Raw genomic sequence first — 24,689 nt, forward strand, 5'->3', positions numbered from 1 at the left:
CAGAGGTACCACTGTACTGATGGTGTTGCCTGGTTGATGGGAAAGGACCTGCTTCCCTGTGAGGAAGCGTTTATTTGAACTAGTGATAGATGGATCCATTGCTCACCTGTCATTATCAACATAATCAGTTTAAAAATGGGTCCTAAGTGAGTAATGCAGGTGGGGAAAAAATCCATTAATGTGGATCAAGGAGAGCATTCGTTCGGATCAGGTTTTCCAGCAGTTTTGTTACTATGCTACCCACATGCCACTTCCAAAATCAACGAGGTTTATATATTCATGAAGATCAAAGCAAATGATTTTTTTCCCCTCCTGGATAATTACTTAGTGAAATGACAACCTTATTATAAGATGTAGAAAGAGTATATAATTTTAGCTATGGTGGAGAATCTAGTGAACAAACACAGGTGCGCAACATTTTTAGATTAAAAACAAATTACGAGCAGCTTAGAAACCCACCATTTCCATTCCTCATAGGCTTCCCTAACTCACCACCATAAACCACATGGTAATCTTTATTTTCTGTGCAGCGTGATTTACTACAATAGCGAGAGCATTATGCATGCTGAGATATGGCACTGGCATTATGTATGCCAAGGTATTGCAATAGGAGTCTCTGTGGACTAATTAAAACTGTGTGGAAGCAGAATCCTTGTTTATTTTGTTGGGCCGTAACTTGTGAGTAAGTCTTAAATAAATTATGTGTGTCTACTGCAGTGGGTAAGGTGGAGAAAATGCTAATAGAGCTACAATCAGGCTAATAAGGTGGATGTTCCAGGTCTATAATTCTACATTGATAAAGCTCTTTAGAAAGCAATGCTGTGAGAAAGCAGCTGACTGTCAGGCAAAAGAGTGCATTTGAATATTTTCAAATTTAAAGCAGCATCGAAGTCCAGATCACTTTTCAAGGCTGCTGAATAGATATTTGGGAACATTCAATAGTACTAATTTGTGTCTATTATTTCCTTCTGCCACTCCAAGCAGCTCCGTAATTGAAATGCTGAATAACAGTTTCCCCTTGCTAAATTGTAATGATGCCCTTTATAATCCTCTCTTTAATGCAGTTCCTGAACTTTAGAAAGGTTGCTTACTGCCAAATGTCAGTTCATCGGCAAGCAGCCGCAATGGGAACCCTCTTGTTTTATCCATTATGCCAAATAAAATTGGCACTGCCCGGTGTACTTGCAACATAGGTGTCTCTGATTTACTAAGAAAGGAGACGAGAAAAAGGAAAGGGAGTGTGCCACTCTGATCAAAGCAACCCATTTGGCAAACTTCTAGTGAAGTTTTCTGAGACTCCCATCAGCCTAGAGAGCATGGCCAGTGATCAAGGAGGATGAGATATGTCATTCAACAACATTAAGAGGAACACACTTCAGATTATTACAAGGTTTATGTAAGCAACAACAGCAGCTGGAATTCTTTATGCACAAAAATGGAAGGAGGAAGAAGCTACCACCAAAGAAGAATAGAAAAACAAGGTGATGGACTATGCAGAATTGGCGAAGTTAACAGCCAGAAAAAGAAAACTTGATGACCATTGTTTTGTGGAAGAATTGAAGCCTTTTTTGGATTAGTTAAAGAAATATTATACAGTGGTACCTCTGGTTATGAATGCTTCTGGTTACAAACGCTTCAGGTTACGAGCTCTGTTAACCCGGAAGTAGCTGTTCCTGGTTGCGAACTTTGTCCCAGGATGTGAATGGAAATTGTGCGCCAGAGGCGCGCACACAGTGGGAGACCCCATTAGCGAAAGCGTGCCTCAGGATAAGAACTGTTTCAGCTTAAAAACGGACCTCTGGAACGAATTAAGTTCATAACAGAGGTACCACTGTAGTATGATGAACTCGTGAGTAGGAGTTGAACTATGAGTGACAGAAGAAATTAGAGATTATAGTAATATTGTTATGGTATAAGAGATAGAAGATAGGATGCAGCAGAGGGGGAGAAATAAAAACACCATGGAAAACAGGGGGGGAAGTTGACAAAGCAAACGGGAAAAAAATACTATGCATATGTTAAACTTTTGAAAATTTAATAAAATAAAATTGAAAAAAAGAGGGTCACACTTCCCCATTCCTGATCTACTGTAATAAGTAGACTAGATTTCATATTCCTACAGCAATACAATGTGATGATGATCTGCAGTGAGATGGACATATTGGAATTTGTAAAAAATAAAATAAAATGGATGGGATGTGGGAAGCTCTCCACAGGGCTCCTGATCCCTCAAACAAACGTAGTATCTCTAAACCAACTTTAATATCTATGGACATATGGAAGATGCACCCCCTTAAGTACAGAAACTGCATGTTTCTGGTATTGTTACATTGTTGTGGCCCTGAGGTACAGAGAAGACCCGTTCCCATATTACACTGGAGAGTGGTGCGGTCCACCAGATATTCTTATTTTAAAGGCTTGTCATTCTTTCAGAACATCACCAGCTCGTATAACCTAATGCTCTCCCTTGGCTTAGCACAGTGTGGTTTCATACACTAATGCAGAGCAGATTTTGCAGATCCATAGTAAACTCCATTACTTGAACATTAATTAGAATGGGTATGATATGGCATGGAGAGCAGCAGTTGGATTTAGAGGCACCAAATCCTGCTTTCTTATTGCTGAACCTCATGCGGTTTCCCAGTTTGGCCACTACTGCCAAATACTGTCTCTGTGTAGTGCATATTGATCTGTTTTTAAGCTTCAGCATTTAAATGACTGTACTGTTGTCCAGGAGTAACAAAGAGACAGAGGCAAAAGACAATAATTAGCTCTGCCCTCTGAATTGTTTCTTTTTCAGTCCTGTGTGTATTGGGTTTGGTAGGTGATCAAGTATAGCCATACTACAAACATATTTTATTTCTTTGTCTATTAAATTTGCATACCACCCTTCATTAGGAGATCCCAGCGTGGTTCACAGAGTAAAATACAATACAGTGGTACCTCGGGTTACAGACACTTCAGGTTACAGACTCCGCTAACCCAGAAATAGTACCTCGGGTTAAGAACTTTGCTTCAGGATGAGAACAGAAATTGTGCACTGGTGGTGCGGTGGCAGCAGGAGGCCCCATTAGCTAAAGTGGTACCTCAGATTAAGAACAGTTTCAAGTTAAAAACGGGCCTCCAGAATGAATTAAGTTCTTAACCTGAGGTACCACTGTATAAAATACAAGTAAATAAGTAAACCAGATACATTTAAAAGGCTATGGGATATTAAGCAGTTAAAGGCCTGGTTGAAGAGGACCGTTTTTGCCTCGTGCCTAAAAATATAGAATGAAGGCGAACCTCCCTGGAGAGAGCATTCCACACACATGCCATCTTAGCCACAGTTTATGGAGACCAGGAAACACATAGTTTCAAAACAGTATTTATTTATTACTTTGTACATTCCAAGGCAAAGATGTGAGACTGAAATGAAGATTGGACAATAGTGAAAGGGAACTTCAATCTTCAAAGGCAGTGTACTTCTGCATGCCTGTTTATGAGGAAAGAGTAGCAATGGATGGCTTCTGAGGTTTGCTGGTGGGCTTCTTCAAGACACCTGGTTGGCCACAGTGCAAAACAGAAAACTGGACTAGAGGGAGAAGGTATGGTCTGATAGAGAAGGTCTTAAAATGCCTTCTGAAGCTAAGAAGTGGCAACCTGTAAACTATGGAAATGTATTCTGTATTTGCCACAGTGGCACAAGTCTTTGCTAAAAAGGGCAGCAAAAGCCCCCTTCTTAGTCACTGGGCAAACCATGCACATTTTCTTCTTAGTGCAACATTCCAAGCACATTACATTTAATGTGATACTAAGGATTATTTCACATCAGTGGCTACAAATAAAAACCATAGCAGTTACAGGATGTTTTTCTTCCTTGTTCGCAGCTAGGAACCAAGTCCCTTGCCTGTTGTTTACATTTTTATACATATAATGTTCAGCATGCTTGAATATTCAACTGTACATGCAGTGATCTCTGTCTTAATTTCAGATGCATAGTCGGGCATTCGGAAACCTGGACGTGTTAGAAAGTCAACCACCACACATCTGTCATCATGCCTGAATATTCATGGGCAAGTGTCCATGAACAGTGTACTGGGCTCAAAAGGCAATCCAAAAATTCCATGGAGAACATTGGTGAGACCTTTCTGTACACAGGATCTTCCAAACGCAATTGTCCTGGAATCAGTGAGGCTTGCCATTGGTTCTTACATGACTCAGGTAGTATGGTCGCTAGTCCTGCTGGTTGCAGTTCATACTGTTCCGATAACACTGAATGGGGAGCACATGGGCAAGGGGTGGATGATGCGACTTCCTAGGCTAATGCTGCCCTTTCACCACTCTCCCTGATTCTGTGATGCAGCATAAAGGAGACAGGTGAAAGATTATCTAGCCACAAAGGCTATAACGTGTATGGAGGCTGGAGATGCTATGGTACATGTTTGGGACTTTTGACATTATGGGAACGATCATTCCCGTGTGGCAGGAGGCATCAAAGGTTGTGCAGGCTGTGCAGACTTACACTGGCCATCCTCAGATAACTTTGGGAGGGAAATTGAGGTTGTGGAGAAGCCATCATCTGTGTTGAGCAGTTTGTGGAAGCCACCAAGTAACAATGGTGCATGTGGATGACCTTACAGCCTATCTGTGATTGATCCGAATTCCATATTTAAAATCAAATTAACTACAAAGCAGAGCAGGGATGTTCTTCCCATCCCTAATTTTAATATATATTGCACACTTTAGATCATCCTTCATTTTATATTATCCTCCATGCCATTAAACTGAGGAATTATACTTCATTTACCAAGGATGGGAAGTTGAGCTGGAGAAACTTCAGACTCCCAAACAAAATTATTAATGGCTGGATGTTATACTGATTAGATTTAGGTGGCTGTAAAGGTTGCAAGTGAACTAAATCTAGCTGGCTGTGCTGTGTTTGCAGTCCAACACTGCCCTCATTATAAAACGATCATTCATTTGGCATGTTGGCAGGCTGTACTTTAAGACTCCATGTCTAGGTTTCATGTGCAGGAGAATAAATGGGCCTCTCGTATCTTAAAGCACAGGAAAAGTTTGTTATTCAAGACCGAGGGGCATTTTGAAAAATAATGCCCAAGTATATAAATGAAGTTTATGCTGTATCTGTGGTGCAGTATTTGAGTAACAGTTGCAATTACCCACAATGCTTCAAGCCATCATATATGAGACGGCAACAATAGTTGAAGCCTACCTGTAGCTCTATCCAGATGTTAGAAAGCAGGAAACAGGATTCACACCCCACCAACTAACCCTCATCGGCTCCACTCTCAACCTTTGCAGGTTGATGAAGAGCTGAAGGGTAACTCTTTGTGCAGTTGTCTGAATGCTCTTAAAAATCCCCTCTGCGATCGAGTCTTGACTGCACATGTTCAGTATGTTCAGTTAAGCAGGTGAATGTGTATGTGTTCAGACATTCAGCGTCAACATGCCGAGTCTAACAGTGGAGGTCATGGAGATGGGTGGCATCTTGCAGACGCTGGTCTTTCAAATTTCAGTGGCGCCCTGTGCGAGGCCAAAATTCAACGCCCCCTGCCTTTCACCTTCTGTTCTGTTCAATTCACTACATCATACCTGTGACGCCCTGCAGAGTCCCCATGGCTCTGCACCTACAGCAGTGTAGTGGAACTAGTCACACACTGGCCTAAATCTGCATCTGCCCCTGTCTACACATTCTTTGCACGAGGAGAAAACACATGCATAGGACTTAACACATGCATCAAAGTGGGGTTCTCCTTGGGGTAGACACTATCCCTAGTGTATCATCAATCCATTACTTCTAGAGCTATCCAAACAAATACAATGATCAATTTTGCATTTATTCCAATTAGGAGAAAACAGAGAAGGCTATATAAAACCACAGGGTGGTAGTTCATTACATTTTACCCACTGGGAAAAAACCACACACCATGATAGTGGAGCAGGAGAGCTGAAAATAATGCCAATTTATTTCACATCTGTCAACCAATGCTCAGCTTTGGCTGCAGATAGTACATTGGTAGACAAGTCTAAAAAGTCTGGGACACAAATTTTCACAGCCCTCTAGCAGCTATGGTGGCTCATTTACCAGAAGTAATGTATTTAGTGTTAACTCTGAAAGTATATACTCGATTCTGACCAAACTAAGCCTCCCTAGAGCAAAATATACATCAGGAGGCTTCTGGTGTATATATCCCAATATTCTAATGTTGACTGAAATGGGAAGACAATAGTTTTAAAGTGCAACACACACACACACACAAACACACACGTGTGTCTGTGTGTGTTCCCTTATCCACAGTGCATTGCTATATTGTCCTCATGAAAGTTACTGCTGCTCAAATTCAGGCACAGTTTACTACCAAGAGGCCATCTTTTCTTTCATCCTTTACATTGTCGCTTGTGTTCCTCTGCTTCAGGGTATTTGTCAGCTAGCAGCAGGTAGTGGTTGTAAATGCCTCCTCTGTTTGTTTGCTTATTGGGTTCCGTTCTGTGAAGGATCTGAAATTGCCGTGGTAAGAGACGGAAAGTTGGCTGAGACGGACCACTGGGAGATCAACACAAACTAAACCTGGAAATAAGAGACAAATATTTATTAATGAGGGTGAGCAGAGATTGCAAGAGGCGTCCAGGGAAAGTTGTGGAATCTCAATATGCCACACTCTTCAAACAGCTCTCCAAAGGCTGGAATTTGTTTAAGCACAAGCCGACTTTAGCTTAATAATAACTAGAGGGGATGCAGAAGACTAGTGGTCCCATCCACAAGCCAATCAAGCAGAAGCATTTGGATATAAGCCAATTTAGTCCAATTGGAGTTAATGAGATTCAGTAGGCTTCAAGTGAACACAAGTGAAGGCTGGATTGTAATTAAATGAGGCCAGGCTGGATAAGAGCAACAATCCTTCCTGCTCTGAAAACCTCTGCCAATGTCCAGAAGAATGGCAGGGAAGATGCAAGAAGCAATGCACACTTAGCCTGGCATTATTTGGAGACGTAAGAGCCATGCCCAGGGTCAGAATGATCACTTAATGAAGCGGTACACTGAAATGTTACAAAGCGAGGGCTGAACAGTCAGATAATGCGTTGCATCATTGGTCAGATCCAGTTTATACTCTTCTTGTGATCTTAAGCACATACACACAACTTCAGATTCTTCCCTTGCAGAGATGTTGGTATGCAGTTCAGAAATGCATTTACAAAGAGAGAGCAGAAATGTTGACCAAGCATTCATTACATTCACAGTACTACATTAACAAAATGTAATTATAATTATCCTCCCAGGCTTTCACTTAGCTGTTTGATTACTTTCCCTCTAAATACTTAAGCGAATCTGAAATGTGCCTTTCAGCTAATTCTTCCTGCAGATACTGGTGCATCTGGTTCTGTACTCCCTGCTTTTATGGGATAGAAGAGCTGTTCCCTACATTATGTTTTAGGTGTACACCTAAGGTGTTTTAAGTGTATGTCTAGCAATGAAAAAATGTCAGCAAAGTGTAATGGTTAGAGGAGCTTTTGCCAATTTGGTGCTCTCCAGATACAGTTGTACCCTGGATCCTGAATGCCCTGGTACTTGGACGTTTTGGCTACCGAATGCCACAAACCAGGAACTGAGTGTTTCAGTTTGTGAATGTTCTTTGGAATCCAAATATCCCACAGGGCTTCTGTGGCTTCTGATTGTGAAGCCGCACTATGGTTTTCAAACATTTTGGAAGTCGAACAGACTTCTGGAACAGATTCCATTCTACTTCCGAGGTACGACTGTATTTTGGACTAATGGGAGTTGTTGTCCAAACAGAAAAACTGAGAAGGAGTGCTGGGCTCACCTCAATTTATTTCCCAGGGGGCAGACCCAAGCAAGGCCCATTGGCTGTTTGGCCCAGCCCTTGGGGAGTCGCTGGACCCAGGCCTGCCTGCCAGTCTGCAGGCAGGCCTGCAGTCCTCCCCAGCTGGCTGCCGGATCGCTGACCAGGGCTGTGGTCAGGCCTCAATGCCTTCTGACCATTTAAGATAAGCAGACTTGTCATCCAAAACATCTGAGGGGGCCCAAATACATGGCTCAGACACGTGCAACATATACATATATAGCCTTATTATGAAATTTGGATTTACTATAGCACACTGTTCAACCATTCTTTCCTGGCAAACATGCATTTACTGCTGTGAAATTTGCAATTTTGCCTGTAGTTCTTAGGTATTTTAATTTATTTAGCAAGATTTATATATTGCTCAATCAAACAAAACAATCAAACGATCCAAGCAGTTTCCACAAATAGTAGAAAAGATTCATTTAAAATAGTGGTAGAAAAGAGTTTAGAAACAATATATGCATTTATTTCTTGTGCTTGCTTTAAACTTAGCACAAAACTTCTAGAAAGTGATTTACCATCTGCTGAAGCCTTAAGGTAAGGCTGCATGCCAGGCAATAATTCACTAAGGAATATTCTCTATTTTCCTTAAGAATGATCTTAAATGTGGTTTCATTTCATTCCTCCAAATTATGGTAAATTTCCTTGTGACTGGCTCTAGTCAATAGAGCAGAGTGAAGGATATGTTTTGAAAGATCTCCCATCTCACTTCTCAGCATTTACTTTTTTCTTCATTTAAAAAGCTGGAAATGCACAGCTCTGCACTGTGCAGTATTTGTGATCTATTGGTCAACCCCTGCTTGATTAATGCACAATTTTAGTATTTTCCTCCCAACCTGCAAGCTGCTTTCCTTCAATGATTAAAAAATGAGCACTTGGCACCCTTAAGCACACACGCTGATGTTCCAGGCTCAAATTTATCTTGTAGCTTTGAAAAATAGCCCTATAAACACCAGCACATCTGAAAGCTTTACTATGTATTCCAATGAGCACTGATCAAAAGAGCTGATCTGAGTGCTGCGGTCAGACTTGCAGAAAGGTTAAAGTTCACTCTCCAGGAAGCATATGAATTATAAGATGTGCCTGGGAGATGGGGGGGGGGAGAAAATGTGTCGCAGTGACAAGAAAGACTGATTGACTAGTCATATGCAAAGAATCATGGAAGTGGGAAGAAACTTTGAGATCATTTATTCCTACCCCTGTTCAGTTCAGGAATCAAGATCCTTGACAGATAGCTTTATGCCTCTACTTGAACATCTGCAACTATGAAGAGTCCCATCACCTTCTGAGATACTCTGTTTCACTCCCACACAGCCCTTGCCATTAGAAAGGGTACCCTAAAGTTTAGTCAAAATCTACTTCCACATATTAGTTCTAGTCCTTTCTCCTGGAGCTACGCAGAACAAGCACGCTCCATCTTCTGTATGGCAGCTCTTTGTGTGTTTGAAGGCAGCTATCATGTCTCCGCTTAAATCTTCTCTTAAGGAAGTTAAACATCACCAGCTCTTTCTCATGGACAGAGCTTTTTTTCCAACTGGAACTCAATTCCACCACCTCTCAAATGGGTGCCATTTCCATTGCCATTGCAAGAGAACAAGGGAGGTATCAATGGTGAGTTCTGGCTTCTCTGTTTCTAGAAAAATAGCACTGTTCACAGGAGTTGGTTTCAAGATCCCTCACTATCCTGCTCAGCAGCCTCCCTCTTCTGGACCCATACTGGTTTTTGTCAAAGTCATTCTTAAAATATGGTGCCCACAACCAGACAGAATACTCCAAATGCAGTATAACCAGCACAGAATAGAATGGAACTATTGCTTCTCATGATATGTTTGTTTTGTTAATGCAGTCTAAGATGGCATTCACTTTTTGTTATCATCCACATCAACAGCTGTTATACAGAAGCAAGTCCCATTGAATTCAATGGGCTTTATTCCCAAGTACAGTAACTGTCCATAGGTTTCTATTCAAAATACAGAGAGACCCTGCATTAGATATTTTTCACTCTGCTGCTTCTGAAATTTGATGGGAAATTTTTTGGATGACATTATAAAACGTGCCCTTGTTACAAATCATTTTTTACAAAAATAATAATAGTGTATTGTGATTGTGGGGACTTCGTTGCTTATTCTTTTTGCTCCAAACCATTGTCATTGCTCTTAATCAAACCTTAGTGCCAGATGCACCAGCAGGTGATGATGCTGCTGTGCTATAGAGGGATGGGGAGTCAGTCATTATTGGCCAATGGACAGCAACAAGATAATCCAGTAACATATGACTTTGTGATCAGAGTTGGTCACATTACTGATAGGGAGGTGCAGGAAAGGTTCAGGTTAGATAATGTAATACCTTTGAAAGTGAAGGGCTTTTCTGGTGGCCAGATGGAACAGTCTTGAGGTCTACCTGCCACATCTGCCTGGAGTTGTGGGGCCCTGAAGTTTAAAGAAAATGTGACTGTAGATACCATCACCAGTATCTGGCCTCCTTATTCCTGGGTCTGGACACAGAATAGCCCACACCATGGTTTCCAGGTGCCGGTCGGTTGCTGCTGTTGTTACATTAATATATGGGGCCCAGTTCACCCAGCCTCCTTATTTCCCTTTGCAGTTGCAAAGCTAAACCCACTGTACAAAAATGCAGATAAGAAGACTGTTATGATTTTAGGCTTGTTTTCCACTCTTCTGCAAGAACTCACACCAGGTAACAAATCAATGTAGGCAGGCAAGAAATGAAAGACTATATGTCAGATTTGATTTCTTGCAACTTCCTGATAAGAGGAGGCTTTTAAACTGTACATTAATACAAAATTATTAATATCCTTTTGTGAGGTGTTAGATAAAATAAAATAAAGCACAACCCATGCTGCTGAATCCACAGTTCCCACCAAGTCTGGTCTTTTAGCTAGATTATTTTTTGACAGTATAATTAGTCACAGTTTTTCTTAAATCAGACAGAAGAATAATTGTATACATTGTGTGTGTGTGTGTTTCTGTGTGTGCATTTGAGTAAGTTGCTAGACAACTTTCCCCTGCAATTATTTTCTCTCCTAATAAATAATATTTGAACTACTGTGTTCATATTCTTAAGTGAGCATCTCTCAATCAGACCTGCAGCTAATCTGGCTTTTCGAAAATAACAGGCAAATTGCCCTGGAACATTATATAAGTCTCAGGTGGTGGAAGCTATTTGAATATCCTGCAGCTATTTATTGGATCTAAATGGAAAAAACGGTGACATATTAAAATTAAATCTAGATAGCTGTTCCCATAGCTGCAAATGAAGGGCAGAAAAATTGGGTCCTGATGGTTCCAAGATTTCACTTTCTACTATTCTATACATGCATTTAGGACTGAACCGGGGCAATTTTGTGCTGGGGTGCTCTAAGGGAAAATGGATTTACCGAACCTTCTCTGAAACATTATTATACAATGAGTTATAATGAATAAGCCTCAGTGTATTCATTTTGCTACCATGTAGGTGTGGTGCAACTGTCAAATATTGGTCCTGGTTTTTGAAAGAATAGAAACACTGAAAGTAGACCCGTTCCAGGCAACTGGAAAACAGGGGGTTTTTTTGTTACTTAGTTTTCAGTTAGTCCTTAAAATCTGTTGCCAGTAACACAATAATTCTGTTCTCATGCAATGGATGGGTTTGGGGTTGGTGTGTTGCAGTGGGGCTGAGGGATAGCCATACCCACAAATCAAGGTCCATCACTGAAGAGGGTTCATAACATGCTAAGGCATTGATGACATGTTAAGGGGGTCAGTCTTGCTCATAGACTAATGGGCAAGTGCTCAATCCTATGCCATCTTACCTGAGAGTAAGCCTTATTGAAATGAATGGGACTTATATTTGAGTTGACAACTGTGAGAACAGGATACTGGACTATACAGAGCATTGGCAATTAGACATGTATAGGATTATTCTGCAAATATTTTAAAGAAAATAAAATAGGTCATGAAATGCAGCATGCAGAGGAGACGGAGTTATGAAATTCATCTCTTCTGGTCCATGACAGCCAAGAACCTGTGTAATCATGTTACCTACAGTATTCATAATTTCAGTGGATGCACTAGCAAAACATTGTGGTTTAATGCCAGGGAAAATATGATATTTATGGATTTAAAAAAAAATGTACTAGAGGATCTACGGAAGAAAATTGACTCTCAATATGTAGACAATTGCAGTTTGTCCTGCATATCCCACTTACTGTCCTATTATGGTAGACATGCCCGAGGCAATGTGGTTACCTCCCCTTTCATGGTGGCTTCTACAATTTTCAGGATCCAGGAACATTCTGAAGTTTTATTTATATAGCATGCAAATGTCACGCCTCCCAAATCAGTGGGATTTGGCCATATACTGTAAGCCGTACTAGTTCCTGGAGTTATGTGAGAGCAGTCACAAAGATGGAAGCAGCTGCAATCTTCTTCAGGCACTTGATATGGGCAGACCTTCTGATCAGATTCTGATTGTGTGTTTCAGTATCTTGACAGGGATAGCCAACATGGTAACCTCCAGTTGTGGCTCAACTCCAAGCCCATAAGCCCTAGACAACATGGCCAACAATTTGGGATAATGGAAGTTGTAGTCCAATAACATGTGGAGAGCACTACCTTGGCTGTCCCTGATCTAGGCCTGGCTGAGAAACCTATGGCCTTCCAGATGTTGCTGGACCAGATGTTGCTGGACACCCATCAACTGGTCATTGGCCATGCTGCCTGGAGCTGATGGGATTTGGAGCCCAACAACAACAGGAGGGCTACAGGTTACCGACTTCTAGTTTAGGGGGCACATAGCTCATTCATTCATTCTCAAGAACTTGTACATATGGCTTGCATAATTCCAGGTAAAAATATTACATAAGAACATAAGAAAAGCCTAAGGTTTGTCTAGTCCAGCATCTTCTTCTTACAATGGTCAACTAGATACCTGTGGGAAGCCTGAGCATGGCATTCTATGTCTGACAGTGAAGGTAGTAGAACATAAGTAGAACTTATGTAAATGGGTTGGGTGCCTCTTCTCATGCTACAAGAATCAGGCTACCAGAAAAACCCCTCCATCTGTTGTCCGACACTGTAAGCAGAACTAGGCACAGTGCTTGCAGTAATTAACTTTATTGCTCAGTAATCAAGAAGTCATCACCCAGCACATCCATCAGATAAGTCAGTTGCAGAAGCTAAAGTTCCGTCTGCTCTCCCCCTTATTTGTACCTCCCTCCTTGCATTTTCCCCCCGCTGTGACTCATCTTTTCTCAATTGTTCTAGCCTTTTCCTGACCCTTCTTTCTTGTGCTGAGAGTAGGGGAGGGGAAGGAGCTGAATCCGGACTGTATTGCAGAGCAGAAGACACAGTCCCTGCTCCTTCTCTATCAGTGTCTGTGGCTACCTGAAGCATCTCCCCTTCACCCTCACTCTGCTGATGATTCCTCCCTGTCTCGCCAGTCTGAACCTGGTTCAAAGTCTCCATCCCCCTCAGGTGCCCTCCTGGACTACTTGCTGCTGTTTCTCATCCAGCCAATCCCTGACATCTGATGTATAAGTGACTTAAGCTTCTACTGTTTTGTGTTTCCAGTATAACATAAGAATAAAGAAAGTTGTGATCTGCCCCCCATGGGGTGCATAAGTTCCAAATATGTGTGGAGGTCAAAATCTTGTTGGACAGGGAACACAAGTTATTGCTTTGCAAGTTATTACTGTATAGGCAAAATAATGCTGATCTATACACCATACTGCAATGCCCAAAGCTACTTTAAGGTACATCAAACTTTTAATGCATGTTTATACCACTTTGTCATCAACTGCATATATTCAAGCCGATCACACACAATATTACAAAGAAATCATATTATTTTTGTTATCCATTAAGGGATCCAACAAGGAGGTTTGATTTTGGGGAATTATTAGTAATGTTACAAACTTCTGTGCCTCCCTTGGAATTCTCCTGTGTGTCTGTATCATCACTTAGAACAATATTTCATCCGTTTGTTCAGTTATTCTCAATTTTATAATGGATTGAATCTATATTGCTCTGAGCCTGTTTACGCTCGGCAATTTTGTGTGTTTTAAGATTAGCATTTCTTATGATTTCCAGGACATATTGATTTTCTTTGGATGGGATACAGAGGTGCACAGCTGATTTCCAATGATTCAAAATGTCGCAAAATCTCTAGCCTTCTAATGCAGGCTAAAAGGGACCGAGTTTTTAGTGCCTTGTCTGGAGGATGGCATTTCTTGAAGGTCAACCAAAGCAGCTCCCTGGCAGACAGAAAAATATTATTTGTCAAACTGAGATGACAGAAGTAATGCTTGGTCTCAAAGCTTATCAGGGCTATGTGGTGGTGTTCATGAAATGTGTACAGTGGACATATCTTTGGAGTGACACCGCAACAGAAACATTTAAAGTTTTTTCTTACTAGCTGATAAGGGCCCCTTGGGAGCATGTCTACAATTAATGACTACGGTGCAGAACTTATTGGATATATGGTTTGGTTGTCAAGTGATAAAAAAAAGCTTGTTCAGTTGATACAAGATTGATCTTTGCTGTATTCATTCCTGAATTCTAAGAGTATGTGCTTCTCCTTACATTATAATCTCCAATGCTGCCTTTAAAAAACAAAACAAAAAACCCTATTGACTGCACTGAATAGAAATACGGTAGTGGAAAAATAGTTGGGACAGTTTAGGACAAAAGGCAGAATGGATCACATAGTGTTATTCAGTTGGCAGGTTCCTAAATCTTCTTAAATTCAGAAAAGGTTTATCATCTCCTCTGAGGGGTACGTCAGTCTGGACAAGATGCACCACTTGGATGTTGCACTGATTATTGCCCCCAATCCAAGAGAGCAAATACTAGAAGGAAAGGTTATGTAGAACTCAGCCTATGTGATTTGCACAACAGACTGAGACAGAGTGGCATGAACCAGCCTTTTTCATGTGAAGAAACAGGACCAGGACCATGTCTTCACCCCCAACACCCGCATCCTAATTCTTTCCCAGGTCCTTTCCCTCTTATTATTACACTACTAGTAGTCTCGTTGCTCGGGAGTTCTAAGAAACCCCCAAATCAGTGCAGCTTTGAAATCACTGTTTAAAATCAGACTAATTTTGAAAGGTTCAGTATCTTCACCATCTTGATTCAAAATGGCACCTCATTGTATCCAAACAGACAAAAAGCTGTTGCTTAATATCTTAAGAGACGTCCAAATCCACAACAACTTTCTAAAATATATAATAAAAAAGACAAGTGAGAGAAAGAAAGTAAAAGAAAGAGAACAGAAAAAGAACACGATACACATAAAAGAGAAGGGAGATTTAGGAAAATGAGTTATTCCTTGGAGCCCGTGGCAGCTACTTTTAAATTCAACAAAAACGCTGGGGAACTGGTCCTAAGTGTATCATGATCAATACAGCTTTGGGAGTAAGATAATTGCCTAAAACAGGTTAATTATCTACAGCTTTAGCAGAAGCCTTATTGGACAAGTAGCCTTTTGGAAAACCTGACCGCTTCAAAAGTAGTAACAATGAATCCAGTATAACTGGATTTAAAAGCTACCAAGTGCGGCTCATGCAAGACATTATTTGAAGACTTTATTGCCAGATGTCTTTGCTTCCGATTCCGTAAGCTCAAATGGCAGCATTTGTTGCTATCAGTCTTTTGACTGGGAGTTTCAGGTGCATGAAGGAACAAGAGCAATTGAGCATTGTGGGATTTGAGTGACAGCCTGGGGCTTTCAAGGCAGACTCTTGCTTACAAAGTTGAGAGAATTTCCAATTGTCAAATTGGCATGTGCCAGATGAAGGGCTTAGTCGGGGCGCCAGCTGTTCTACAGGCACACCTGCTGCGAAATAAACAATTAATACAAGAGTGAAGTGCACGAATATGCAGGCAGAAGACTTTAATCCCCCCCAATCCCATATTGTGCCGTTCTACAGCATCTTTCTGGGGTGACAGGTGCCATAAGTCAGCTTATTGATTAATAACAACATATTGTCGAAACAGAATGGGCGGGCTTGTCAATGAGAAGCAAGAGGAAGGGGGCACAAAAGGGGGAGGCAAAATCCATGAAGAGTAAAAGGGCTTCAATAGGTTTTTTTGCTGTTAAAAAATGGAGGGGCAGATACAATATTCATCCAGTTTTGTTTTGTTTTGTTTTGTTTTGCAAGGGAAGCAATTTTTAAAGAACTGAGAATAAAACATTTCAGACCACTGCCTACAAAGATATTGGCTATAACCATGTGAAACAGGCTGTATTGAATAATATAGTGCCCTGTTCTAAGTATGCATCTATTTATGAATGCCTGCCTGCCTGCCTCTCTCTCTCTCTCTCTCTCTCTATATATATATATATATGCAGCACTTTGTAAGAAACTGCCTGCAGCCTAATCATCTTACAATGCTTGCAGCACTCCCTATCCACATACTGTAAATTGTGGAAGAGGCACACAGATAACACATTTACCTTTCTTTTTCTTTTGCTGAAAAGGTTCCCAAAGAAATTTACAAAGATTAAGTTTAAGACCGTCTCTGCCCTCAGGATTACGATTTAAAAGACATGACATGCCAGGAAAAAGAGACAGGGAGAGGAAGCATATATTAGGAGAAATGTGTGAGAGAATGCATGCAAATTTCCATGGGGAATGTTAAAAGAAAAACTGGCAAATTGATGAAGAAATCGAATCTTAAGTTTGGAAAAAAGAGAAACAAAGACTAACGGGTTTGCCCATCACTAGTCAGGGACCGTCCAAAGTTGGGGGGGGGGGACTGGTATCCCTTGTACATGTAATAATTTTTTAAACCACAATTCATGAGGTGAGGGAGACATGGGGCAGACACAGGATTTGGCAACAAATTTGCACCGCTTCTCTTGGGGGAAGACCTGAGGGCTGACAGTTACCACATCTTCCTATTCTGCAGCCATGCCTGCTGTGGATTTACTACATTTCCACCACTAAAAGAGGCAGCCTCCAAATTTCATCCAGCCACCACACATCCCAAAATTGTCATGCTCATTAAATCAATACCAATGATAATAGAGATACTGCATTTGACAGTGTGTAGCCAGCTTGAAGGGTTTTAGCAGTCTCTGTGCTCTGTATTTGTGCAAATGGCAGGTACAGTAAATATTATTGACATGTCTGGTTTGTTGAAGGGTTTTAAGTAAAAGGTCTTCTTCCGTCAGTTCCCCTTTTTATTGTCTAAGAATTAAATTGTTTGACTGGATGACTGTCTAGCTAGCTTGACTTTGGCACAAGAGTGCTATAACTAGTAATTTCCCTCTGTAGGTCATTCGGTGTGCGTCTTTCCTATGCGAGAGCTAATAAGAGGTGTCACTCCTCAAATCCTTGCCTCTCCCTGCATTTGTGTCAGCAGCTAAGGAGCTGTGACATTCAGCTCCCTTATGGCCGTGGTGTGCCCGCTAATTATGAAGCTCAAATCAAATCACTAACAGGCTCAAAGGGGGACAGTTATCTGTTGATCGGTGCCATTTTTTCTTCAGACGATCAGCTCATGGATGCCTGATGTAAAACCCTTAGCATCTCCAAGAGAAACAAACCCAAGCAAACTGGGATAGATTTTCCTCACAGTCGTGGACTTTAGAGACAGTCTTACATGGAAGAAAGTCATTCAACACAATAATGCATGTGTTTTCATTTAAAGTAGACTTGGAACAGTACAAATGAATGTTTTCAGTGAAGGATGGCAACTTTCAAGCCTTACCTTCGTTATGAACTCATTTCACAATAATTTCATTTAGAATGCATTAGGGTTAAATGAGCAGCACCCAGCGGTCTTTCATTACACTATATCATGGGTCGGCAGACTAAGGTCCGTGGGCTGGATCAAGCCCAATTGCCTTCTAAATTCGGCCTGTGGAGGGTCCAAGAATCGCTGCATGGATCGCCAGCGTGTGGATCGCCAGCGCGTACATTTTTTCATTCTCCCTCCCTCTTCCTCACACAGCGGTGGCGCTGGTGCCTCCTTCCTCCCTCCTTCCTCCCTCCTCCTGGCTTCTCCCTGCCCTGCCTAGAGGAGGAAGGAGACAGGGCTTTGTTGGTGCTGGCCCCTCATTGTCCCTCTGCCGCTGCTGCTAGCCCCTGCCACTCACAAGACACAGAAGCCAAGGTTGGCTGAGCGCCCCTCTCGAGTGGCCGCCATTTAAAGCAGCCCCTCTCCAGAGCCCTTTTGCGCGCCGCTCATCATCCCTCATTCATTTTTTTTCCAAAATACAGTCCGGCCCCCCACAAAGTCTGAGGGACAGTGGACCGGCCCCCTGCTGAAAAAGTTTGAGGACCCCTGCACTATATGTTGACAGAATCCACTGCTTTCCAGAAAGGAGAACTAATACAGGATTATTATTGAAAGCACATTGAACTATTCTGAACTACATGCACACTGGGGAGGGCATGGAAAGAAGACAGGAAGAGACAGTTGTAATATAGCTAAGCTGGTACAAAGTTAGAGATAAAAATGAATCACTATTTTGGGGTGGGGGACATACGTATTTATTCATTTTCTTTCAGAACCTTCCATTCCTACCTTGCCCCTGTCACACAATCCCAAGCCCCTACCCTTTGCTTGAGGAAAGCACCACAAAACTCCAAGGAAGCATTCAGATTAGATTACTTTGTCACAATAAAAGCATAATGACTTGAAAACTTACTTCCTGAGGTAGACTTATGATCACAGGGCTTTCCTGCAGTCCAAGTATGGTTTTCTCTGCTTTCCCAAAAGTTTTTTGCAGAGTTGGAGCAGCTTCTTGAATAGCATAAAATGTTACACAAATATTGTAGTGGGAAGGGCAACTCTGCAAGAACTAGTCCTCTTTCCTTGCAAGCAGAAGGGCCTTGTTCTCAGGCAAGGGTATACTGGGCACCTTATTGGATTCAAGCCGGTTTGCTTAGAGCATGCTGTGATCTATAGTATATCATGCTCTATTTGGGAGCCATGCTAGAGCTCTGATAATGGACTATCCCTCCCACTCATAACACTGGTTCTTGGGACACCGCAACCCACTAAGAGATTTACCGGTGACCAGTACCTCTTAGTAATTGGACATAGGCATTTTCTGACTAATGCCAAACCAACAGGAGCCAGATTCCCCCCCCTCCATGCCCAACTACCAGTATATCACACAATCACACATTAAATATAGGTCACCTGGGGGCCAAGTATTATGGCTAATTTTCTTTGAAAAATGTGTTTACACAAATTCTAGTGTTTAAGCATAAAATCCCCCCAGGAAAAATTATACCTCCACCACACATTGTCTTTGTTCTACAATTGATTTTCTGACGTTGGGCAGCAGCAAGCCAACAGCAGTAAAACATCTCAAAATTAAGTGTGGGATAATTTGTTAATGTGCCAAACTTCCAACTTGCTGCACGGAATGGGCAAATAACAAAGCAGTCCAAGCAAAAATAATGCCAGGTGCTGTGCCTGAAAATGTCTAATCTCATACTTTGCAGCAGTAGTGGCATATGTGGTGGTGCGTAAGCATGGAATGCTCCTCAGTATACTGCTGCTGGGTGGCTTGGGGTGGGGCAGGGTGGGGCTGAGGTCAGGGCCATGTGGGTCACTGGAGGGACCAGTCATTGCTGCCCTGCCTCAGTGCTACCCAGGTAAGCCATAACAACACTGTTGTCAGGAGGGCAACTCTACTGTACCACAGAAATCACTACTGTTTTATAGACTGAATTCTGCAGGGCTGGCCCACCCGTGTGGCAAGGTGAGGTGAGTGCCTCAGGCAGCTGGATCGAAAGGGGCAGCAGATCTGTTGTTGTTGTTTAGTCATTTAGTCGTGTCCGACTCTTTGTGACCCCATGGACCAGAGCATGTCAGGCACTTCTGTCTTCCACTGCCTCCCGCAGTTTGGTCAAACTCATGCTGGTAGCTTCGAGAACACTATCCAACCATCTCGTCCTCTGTCGTCCCCTTCTCCTTGTGCCCTCCATCTTTCCCAACATTAGGGTCTTTTCCAGGGAGTCTTCTCTTCTCATGAGGTGGCCAAAGTATTGGAGCCTCAGCTTCAGCTTCAGAGAAGCTATGAACTATGCCAAGCAGGGCAGCAGATCTAGCCCCCAAGAAATGCATCACCCGCTACTCCTGAAATTGCAATGGCAGTAGATATGGCGTGCTCCTTGGAGGTAGGATCTGCCATCTCTATGGCAGCCCCTCTAAAGCAGCCTTTACAGTGGCCTCTTGGTAAATAGGAGGTGCTGCTGGTCTCCTCCCACCCTTGTTCCTAATGTAGATTTCTATCCCCTCCTTGTTCCTGATGTAGAACTTCATTAAGCCCTTCTTCCTTGGCAGGCGGCACCATTTTGTGGTTCGCCTCAGGTGCCAAAAACAAAATAGGCCATCCCTGAATTCTGGACATCAGTCCGATGGTATGACAGCAGAAAGCACCAACAAACTTCTTCCTCAGCTCCTATTCACTTCTCTAATTTGAATCTATTAAACTTTATGGTGTATGGGAGGTATTCAATAAAGTTCTTTCACTAGCATTTTGATTTCCACTTGTGCCATGAAACTGATCTGCCATGTCCTCTCCCTGCACACACCTGTGTCCTCCCTGAATCTGCTCTGGAAGGCACATTTAAGGGTCACAAAGGATGGGGCATGTGGAGGGAGGAGAGGGGAAGTTCCATTGTGAAGCCAAAAGTCCTTGCCATAGTGGAAGCATTTGGTTTAAGAGTGCCTTGTGAGTGGTATTCAACTAAGTTTTACTCATAGTCGACCTATTGAAATCAATGAACCTGTTATTTTCATTAATTTCAATGGGTTTTATTTGAGTAAAACCTTGGTGGGATACCATGCCATGTCCTCCTCCCCTCCCCACTTCCTGGACATAGCTCTCATGTGAAGAGGACATGTCAGGAAACATGTTTAAGCCTTCTTCCTGATAAGGTAGCTTGTCAATTGTCTGTTCTTATGGGGCTGTGCCCCAAGTCCCAGGAGATCACAAACTGGCACATCAGATAGAAACTGCATAATATGTTTCACACTCTAAAATACCTAATTGCACCCTGAACTAGTTGAGTTTCTTTGGTCCCAAGATTGTTTCCATAATCTAATACCTCTAACAGTTTAACATTCAACCCCACAGCTCCAGGAAAAGAGAGTGATCATATCTCAAAGATGCTGGTTGTCCATGGTAATTTTTGTCAGTTTCTGGATATGGGCCAAACATAATTATTCCCTGTGTTTTATGGAGAATGGTGCTTACTGTCCCATCAGTCAGGAGTGTGGTTTTGACCCTGCTTCTTGTGATGATGATAGCAACAAGAGAAAAACTATCCTGGCCAGTGCTCAGAATGACTCTATTTTAACTTCTAACACACGTAGTGCCATTTCAGGGTCATCTGGGTAGGTGGCAGCTACTAACTGCCTCAAGGAGTTCCTCCTTCGCTCCTACCACTACCCCTGCTATTGAAGTTAGTGGCAAAACAACTCATCTCAACAAGAATATGAAGTTAAATGAGAAGCATCTGCCACTACCAAGTGTGAACCCACAACAAACCTTGATTATGTTTGACCCAGCTATGAAATTGTTCCCTTTTCAAGGATCCAAATTCACTTTCTTCCACCAAAAATGTTCACCTCAACCCTAATATGCTCATAACCTCATGCACCATGTGACAAGTTGCATGAGTTAAAGAAGCATCATTAAGGAAAATGAGGAGTCTTGTGGCATGTGGTTTCATGGACCACAGTCCGTTTCATTTAAAACTCCAAGCCTATGTCATATAAAATCTGTTCATCTCAAGGTGCCAAAACACTGTTACTTTTGGTATAGTAGGTTAACCCTTCTGGAAATGATAGAGGAAACACCACAGAGAAGAGGTTTCATATTCACTTTGCTGCTATCCCTAGCTAAGTGAAGGAAGGTGGGTCAGTTTTTTAAAAAAATGTTTCCAGTTTTGAAACCATTCCCTAGAAATGAGACTGGCTCCCCAAAATACAGGGACTGGTTATAATTTTGTTAGAGCAACAATGTAAGACTGATGATCTATTCATTTTAGTGAGACTTTGGCCAAATAAACTGCATTAGACAAACAGCCACCAGTTGCTGCCAATGTAGGCTTTGTTCTCCTTTGGCAGGTTAGTTATTTACTGGCTGATTGCTCTTTTCATATGTGAATGACAGTCTTTTTGAATTAATGGCTTACATGATATCTGCCTTTGTTTCATATGAATACGTTTATCTGTACAAAGTGGCATTATATGCCAAAAAGCACTGATAGTGATCTGATGTTGCATGTCTGCCGTTGTACAAGATCTATGGCAGTGGTAGCTAATATGGTGCCCTGTATATGTTGCTTGACTCTAATGCCCACCATCCCTCACTATTGGCTGATGCTGGTGGGATCTGATAAGAATTAGAGTGCAACAACCTCTGCAGGTACCATGTTGTGCTATCGCTGGCCAATAGGAACAGGATGTAATCTTTGTAAACTGTTTAGCATTTTTGTTTTTTGTTTTTGCCAAAAATGTTAAGCAATATATCAACTCTCTAGACCTGGTCCCTACCACCCACTAGTGGGCGTTTCAGGATTCTAGGTGGGCGGTAGAGGGTTCCACGGCACAAGCTGAATCCTCCTTCCATCAAGCACTGGTGGGCAGTAAGGAAATGTTACCATTAAGAAAGATGCATTAGTGGGCGGTAGGCACTAGACAAATAAATGAAACTGCTCTTCTGGATCCTTCACTGATATCAAGCACTGCAGGTAGGAGACACGGGGTGTTATGGACCTCTCTACCTATAGCCTGTCATCCCCATGATAGTTTGAACAATAATTTTTTTACTAATTCTCTACCTATATGACATGAGGATTTGTTGGCTGTTCTTCCTTCTTGTAGGGGGAACTGTAGTGATTCTTGTTGTACCAAGGAAACCAATGAACCTCACTGGGTGACTTTAGGTCATTCACTGTTTCTCAGTCTAACCTAAAATAGAATGAAAGGAATGGGAGAGAAACTTATACACTGTCCTAAAACCTGGAAAGAAAGATGGGATAGAAATGTAGTAAGCAAATCAATTCAGGTGAACTGGGTAACTGCAGAATTGGAGGTGCAATGTGAGAACCAGTCTGGACAATATGAAAACCAAAGGTCCATATTCTACTGTAGTTTCTTCGGTCCTTTTCTGAAGAAGAATATTTGGATTTCAAAGCCTGTTCAGCAAATGGCTGTGGAAAGATTCTTGTAGTTTCTACAATATAGCTGAAGTTGGAAAATTCCACTCCATTTTCTGATCTGTTTTCTTTCTACTCCTATGATCAACATTTCCCCCACTCATTATAAAGTGTAGCAAATGCAACAGACATCAGCTATGCCTTATAGTATATGTATTTGATTACCTGCTGTGCAATGAAAAAAAGATGAGATGGATTTCACACTATACTAGAGATGATTGGTATGTTTATTTTCTTCCTCATCACTCATTTGGCTCTGGAGATACAGTGCATAAGCAGCTAAAATCCAGCTTTGAATATGCCTCTGGAGCTAGCTCATAGGAGGTACCATGACTTAATGTACGCAATGTCCATGTGAGAGGGCAAAGTAGCTATGGGTGTGCTGTGACACTGACTGTTGTGTTGGTAAGCTCAGCCCCGAAGACAGAATAGAAAGGGGAAATGCTCTACCATCCCACTGGTGCTACAATGGCCATACTGAACTGGAATCAGACTGATCTAATTTATTCCCAAATGGCTATAAATAGAAGTTGCTATAGGGCAAGCAGGGAGGGAGAGCTGTTGCCTTTGTGCCCTCTTTAAGGTCTCAGGATATGGACTATGGACACATAGCACAGTCACCTTGCTGAGGATGAGCAGATCTGGCTCCGATAATATAATAATAATAATAATAATAATAATAATAATAATAATAATAATAATAATTTACTTATACCCTGCCCATCTGGCTGAGTTTCACCAGCCACTTTGGGCAGCTTCCAATAGAGTGTTAAAACAATACAGCATTAAATATTAAAAACTTCCCTAAACAGGGCTGCCTTCAGATGTCTTTTAAAGATAATATAGCTACTTATTTCCTTCACATCTGAAGGGAGGGTGTTCCACAGGGCAGGCGCCACTACCGAGAAGGCCCTCTGTCTGGTTCCTTGTAACCTCACTTCTCGCAATGAGGGAACCGCCAGAAGGCCCTCGGCGCTGGATCTCAGTTTACATAATCTGGAGTTCCATTATGGAAGAAAGGTGAATGGGCTCCCCAATGGCGGGGGGAAAGGACTCTGGACTATGTGAACGTATAGTTTGATGCAACAAAGCTGTAATCTTCTTACACTCTCAAATGTAAGAATCTGCTGGCTCAGATTTAAAGATCTAAGGCAAATCCCACAGTTGTTGGGGGTGGGATTCCCTGCTATTCTCTCTGTCCGTTGTCTCCTTTGGTGAACATCAAATTCCACAGCTTTTCAGTATCACCAACATGCAAATGATACCCAGCTGTAGCTCCCTACCCAAGGCATCTCTTCTTCTATCCCATCTTCTATCTCTACTTGTGCGTCAGATAGATCTACTACAATGTTTCACTACCACTTAAAAGTTGACATATAGATGACTGAAGCACTTATCTTTCTTCTCAAGTTTCCATCTTCCTGATCATCCTCCCCATCCATTCCATTATCACCTTGGTAACTAAGAATGCAACACTGGCTTTATCCTTGGTTACCTTTGCTTCTTACATTTAATCAGTTGCCAAACTGCATCACATACCCCTGTGGAGCACCTCAAATATCTGCTGGTGTCCCGTCTAATTAGTTAAAACTCTGGTTCATGAGCTGGCTATTTCTTGCCTCTTCTCTTCC

At 41.9% G+C, this 24,689-nt stretch overlaps 1 long non-coding RNA gene across 2 annotated transcripts; it reads right to left on the reverse strand.

Moving 5' to 3' along the window:
* Positions 1-3,355: 3,355 nt before the first annotated feature.
* LOC310745053 lies at positions 3,356-24,489 on the reverse strand. 2 transcript variants are annotated; one of them, XR_014539867.1, is made up of 4 exons: positions 24,342-24,489; positions 22,681-22,810; positions 10,212-10,294; positions 3,356-6,571 (listed from the first exon to the last, which is right to left on the reverse strand). It is a non-coding gene; the product is annotated as an uncharacterized lncRNA (long non-coding RNA). The 2 variants fall into 2 exon arrangements; XR_014539866.1 differs by lacking the exon at positions 10,212-10,294.
* Between the last annotated feature and the right edge of the window lie 200 nt (positions 24,490-24,689).

This window comes from Podarcis filfolensis (genome assembly GCF_964270895.1).
Source record: "Podarcis filfolensis genome assembly, chromosome: 11".
Taxonomy (NCBI): domain Eukaryota; kingdom Metazoa; phylum Chordata; class Lepidosauria; order Squamata; family Lacertidae; genus Podarcis; species Podarcis filfolensis.